This window comes from Sylvia atricapilla, chromosome 1, assembly GCF_009819655.1.
Source record: "Sylvia atricapilla isolate bSylAtr1 chromosome 1, bSylAtr1.pri, whole genome shotgun sequence".
NCBI classification, from domain to species: domain Eukaryota; kingdom Metazoa; phylum Chordata; class Aves; order Passeriformes; family Sylviidae; genus Sylvia; species Sylvia atricapilla.
Window position 1 is genome coordinate 118,412,844 of NC_089140.1, and position 6,094 is coordinate 118,418,937.

Consider the following 6,094-nt stretch of genomic DNA (forward strand, 5'->3'; position numbering starts at 1 on the left):
GGACAGGTATCTTTCTAAGAAGCTGACAAAGCTGAATGTTCAAGTCTCATTGAACAGAAATCTTCAAAGGATTTATGGGGGGACAGTAGTTGCTAGTTCCTAGTCCACTCTTCTTATAAAATAATGTATTGCAGGGAGCTAATAGTTCAAGTTTTAAGATGTGAGCACTTTAAAATCATTGCTCTGTTAATTTTTTGACTTGTTTAAAGTCAATCCACAAGTAGGTGGATAATTTGACTGTAATGGCATGTGTTTAAAATAGTGATCGGTGGTTTTTAATATGCAGAATTGCTTCAGCCTAGCTAGCTGGAATAGCTGCAAGCTTCCAAAGCTGACTTGACCCAGCAACAAAATATTTCAGTAGGGTATGCTGAGGGCCAAAAATAAAGTATATTAAATAAAATTACCTAGGTGTTAGCAAATAAAACTAGATGCAAAGCATTTCTTGTTTCTCTTGGGATCTAGGGTTTGTGATGGAAATCATCTGTCAATCTAAAATGCCATGCATGCTAATTGCAGGTTCATGTTAATCATCACTGCATAAGAGGGTATGTCAAATCTTATTTTCCATCCCATCCATACAGGATAAGCTGCTAATAAGCTGTGATCCTTCAGCCACATCCACACATCAGTTCTCTCCTGGGTTATCCTCTCTATATCCCAGATCATTTTCCAGATGGTTTCAGTTTTATAATTTGCGTGCAAGTAACTAGGGCCTTTTTGTCCCATGGCTACAAGCTGTTTTATACACAAATGCCCTTCATTTCTGCATGGAAATAGAGCTCAGATTACACATAGTTGCAGTTCCAAATTATGTTTTTATTTTGGCTAAGTTGTCATTAAGAAGAATGTTATTTTGAAGGAATGTGCACTTCCCAAAAGGAAAGTCACTGTTGGTTGGTTTTGTGACTTCGTTTTTGGACATCCCTAAGTCATTGAAGAGTTATTCTGCTATGATTATTTTTTTTTAGACCAAGGAACTGGAAACTACTGTAAATAATGTATGTACTTATATAGACTGAGCTGTAGTAAAGCAATCTGTTGTTTTTATATGAAGTTAGTTCCTTGAGTATTTGTATTGAAGGATTCATTTTGTTCTAGTTTAACTAGTATCCATATGCTAAAATGTCCTACAAAGCAAACACACTTTCGAAAGTAGAACTGAAGGGCCTCCACGTGCTGTAAGAACATTTTAAAATATGTTAATCAAGTTCCTGCTTGCATTCCTAATTCTCAAACAGAATTTATTCCCCCAAGTTTTCCAAACCGCCTAACTCTGTGTCTGCCTGACTCTGAAAGTGTCTTAAACATCTTGGATCTCCCTCTTTGCGCAGAAAGTTCTTAAGCGCCTTATCTAGAGCTGCCGTGCTTGAGCATCAAAGCCCTTAGGAGATGAAGAAAGTAGGGCACCTGGCAAGCACAGTGTAAACACACGCGCTGATGGCATCCGTGGTGCCTCGAAGTGCGGCTGTGTGTTTCCTTTTGGGAACACTGCCGGAAGAGGAGCCGGTGCGCACCTTTCCCTGGGAGCTGCTGCTGGGATTTGTCTGAACAGCAGACTGTGTTTTTTGATAGTTGAAGCCTGGGCTCCTGCTCCCTGTGCCTGAGGGGTTCAAACCCACATCTTCTGTCACCTCTGCAGCTATTGAATGGGCTGAAGGAGGCGAGCAGAAGGGCACGCTTCGCTCCTTGTGTTCAGCCTGGGCCACCTCGTGGAAGAAGCAGCAGGTTGCCCAAGGCTGGCATGGGGAAGCACTTTGACTCTGTCACAGCAGTTTGTGTCCTGCTGGGAGAAGGGCTGGGATCTGGTGCTTGCTTGCTGGTGATGATTATCGGAGGTGATTATTTCCATTATTTCCTCTATGCTTCAGGAGAGAATCAACACTTGACTGATTTCTCTAGGAAAGAACTGGGCCCAGGAGAAGAGGCTCAGAGATCTGGAGTGGGTGGTGACAGCTGTTTGTAGTCCCAGTTTGGAAGTTCAAGCCTGCAAGCTGAAGTGGGGAAAGCGCACAGTGTTTCCTTTCAGAAAGCCCCATTTCCAGTGCAGGAATCTCCATCCTGGGCCACCACTTTCACACGGTGTATCTATGTGGCAATAGGTGTCACCCTGCCAGTTTTATATTATGCAGGTTTTAGGTGGTGTTTTACATGTTCTGTGCCACAGATTTGTGTGTTTGTGTCCTGACCTGTAACTCCATTCTGTTGCTCAGTTCTGTGTTGGGATTCTTTCTCCCTACTCTTTAGCAAAGGAAGAAGTAAGGTTTTATCTTCATGTGACCTTTTCCCTCCATTTTCTCAGGCAGCCTGTGAGCATCATCTGAGGAGGACGTGGAACTTCCTTATTCCTTAATATTTGAACTGCTTTGCTTTGCAACCACAGTTTTTCTGTGGTTTAGGGCAGGAAAGCACCTGGGGGTTTGGGGGAGTGTGGATAAGCAAGATTGATGTCTAAATTTTTTCACAGCTCCTTTATTCAGAGAGATGTCACATCTTACTTCTTGGCAGTCTTCTTTGAAACTGTGAGGGCAACTGGCAAGCTGCTAGTGCTGATTGTCTTGCCAAATACTATTGCAAAATACTGCCAGTGCAGAAGTTGCATAGCTTTACAGACTGTTATGTTTCTCTGGGAGTAAACCAAAGGGGTACCAACTTCTGATCCTTTGCCACTGATGAGAAGCAGGACTGACATGTTTCCATTGCCTTAAGAGGCACCATCATGCTGCTTTGCTGCTGTCTCTTCCAGCCCTTGGGATTAGTTTTCCTTCAATGCTACTTCTCCATCTCTTGCTTATTGTTGTGAAATAACCAAGGAAACAGAACTATTTAAAAAAATCTTCACTATATTGTTAATTGCAAAATATTTTGGAACAGGTATCGGACAAAGGAAAGCTTTGCTTCCAATCCTGGACTCAATGTTGCTAGTGCAACAGGTGCATCCGAACAGATTTGCTGTGCCCCACAGAGTTATACATCATATTTGAGTGTTTATTGAAGAGCCATGCAACTGAAGCCAATCCCAACTATTTATCAGTATAATATAGGATGCAAAATCTGATACCTAAATATATGCAAACTGTGTGCCAGTTACTGAGACCTTTGCCTAACTTTGCTGTTAAAACAAGGCATGAGTTGGAAACACAGGTCTATTTTCCAGGAACTACCTTGATAGCTATTTCAGAGCTTTGCATCATTAATCTGTGCCCAAATTGGTATTTAATGAGAAAATGGCACCTGTGAAAATTATTGTCCCATGGTGTTGTATATAATATTGCATTACAGTGACATTTTTTCATTCAGCTAGGAAAAAAAGCTGAAGGGGTAAGTGCTGCTCATGGATAAACATCATAAATCATGCTGTTATTCTGGTTAGAAGGAACCTTGGAAGGTCGTGAAGTAACTCCTTGCCCTGGGTCTTCAGACAGGGCTGTGTTCACCTGGGTTTTGAAAACCTACAAAAACAGAGGCTCCACAGCCCCCCTGGACACTTGTCCTAGTGGTCAGTTATCATTATGGGGGTTTTCCTTCTCGTGCAATGCACCAGCGAGTCTGTCTTGGTCACCTTCTCGAAGACATTGGGAGGCTGCTGTGAGGTGCCCCTCAAGCCTCTTCTCAAGGCCAACTAAATAAGTCCATTTGCCTCCAACTCACCTAGAGAACGTGCTGCAGCCCATGACTGTGTGTTTTGGCCTCTTCCATATCCTGTGTAGTTCCTGCTTAAGTGGAGGAATGTTGGATGCCTGTGTGAGGATGCAAGTGTACTTGGTCTGCATGACTCTGAACTACTGTGTGTTTATGTTACAATAGTTTAGATTTGGACTTGTTTTGTTTTGTTTGTAAATTCATAGTGTTAGGTATTTATGAGCTGGGATCACTCTCAGACCCTAAAATATGTTTTATACTAAGTTTAGTGAATGAGTAAGGACTGAGCATTCGGAAAATGAATGCTTTTACTCAGCCATGGTAGAATTTCCAGTTTAGGGTATATGTTTTGGGTTAATGCTGGAAAGAGCATAGAAGAGGGACGAGAGGTAATCAAAGAAGAAAATAACTCCTGTACTCCCTTTGGATGGGACTTAACCATACCTTGCAAAAGCAAGATGCATTAAGTTTACAAGTTTGGAATGCTGCCAAAAACTACAAAACAGAAAAAAACCACAGGACGATTAAAAAATAAAAACTACCTGGCAGAAGTACCCAGACTGTCAGATGCCTTGAAGACAAGTGCATCAAAGAACTAAGAGACTTCTGCTTCCTTGCTGTCATAGGAGTGGTGCATCTTGAATATATTAAAATGGAGGAGGGGTGAGGGGGAGAAAGAAAAAAGCTATGTTTTCATGAAACATGTAGCATTAAGGAGTATATAGCAATGCTTTATGAGAGGTAAGAAGTGAAACAGAAAGGGGTTATTCGGAGTCATAGTAGATGCTGATAGCCTAGAATCCAATTATCTAGTTAGCCTCCTGATTTTTTTTCTTTTTTTTTCAAATGCAAGACACTCCTGTTTCATTTAAGCAATAAACATAATGCTGTTAATTTATCTCCTAGTACTCATGGTAAATACTTTGTAAATAACTAACTTGTTTTCATCAATTGTTCTTTAAAAGGGGTCAGAGATTTTTCAGACTAATGTGAAGATGGTTAAGCAGCATTTTAATATCTAAATTTCACCCTCTTCACCAAATCAGCCTTTAGTAAGAAAATATCTGTTGTCTTTGGAATTCTTGGGACTAACAATTCTTTCCTGCCATCCTTTGTTTTTCAGAGCCCAGATTGAAACAGATGGGGTTTCTCTGTCAGGGAACCCCAAAACTGTCCCTTAGTTGTGTCCCTTGGAAATAATGTGACGCTTGCAGCAGTGACAGAAAACCAATTACTGTGCTCTGGTGAGAGAATGTGGCTACAAAATTTTAATCTCTCTTGGTGTAAAGTGTTTGTATCAAGAACGAACTGTGCTGTTTGCAGGGAGGTTTTACATCTTGTGTATGTGCCCACACACATTATATGTAACTCTAAAGGCGTATGCCAGATAGATTGGTTTAACTTGACTTTTCTTCAGAATTTTTCGGAGGTTGGCTGCCTCTTTGGTGCTCTTTTCATGTTAACTAATAGGTTATGTGGTGGATGAATAGGATTCTTTATAGAATTATCTAAAACCAGGCACTGATTTATTTGAAAACAAAGAGTTTCTTTAGAGCTAAGTTTAAGCTGGCATTGCCATGAATCCTAGAATTATTCTACATTTAAATGAGAGAACAGTGATGCACTTGTACTTGGGCTTTGAACAGCACAGAGCTGTTGACCAGAGACTTGGAGACTGCTGAGCAAATCTGTTTAGGTTCCTTTGCCGAAGTTTCCAAGCCTACTCTTCTCTCCTTACAGATGATGAGAAGCAAAGCTAAAAAAGACACTATAAGTTGCATTGATCAGTTTGTTTGGAGGAAGGCAAGTTGTTTGCTGGTGTGTGATCAAAAAATGTATAAAATCCTGCTCTGTAGCAATCTGAACACATACTCTTTCTCTGTTTTGCTTTGGGGTGTGTGGGGTCTAGAGCATAGCAGCTAAACAATACCTCACTTGTTTATAAAAAGCCTTGGGAAGAAGGGGTGAGAAAGAAGAAAATATTTACAGTAGCTTTCTACCCAATTAAAATCAGAAGGCAGACTAAAAAGGAAAGAGTTCATCTTCGGTCCAAGCCAATTAAAAGTAAATTTTGCTGCTTGGATGTTAATTTACACATCCAAGGCAATGTAAATTTAAACTAGAAGCTTGACTTAACCTCACCAGTTCAGATGAACTTCAGATTTATGACTCATTTAGTTTTGGTCATAGCATCTGGGTGTTTAAGTGCATTTTATGTGAATTGACATTAGAAATTCATAAACTGCCTTAAAATGTTAAAGCTGTGGAGTACTTCACCAGAATGTGTAAATAATGCCTGTCTCACAAACATAGCTCTGCAACACGAGCTGGCTCAGATCCTCAGTTAAGATATTCTTATGTTTTATGCCCTCAGCCATTTATCCCCTTGTTTAATTATCTGGGAATAAAACCAGATTTCTGTAGCTTCTCTCATGTATTAAAAGGTATCTTG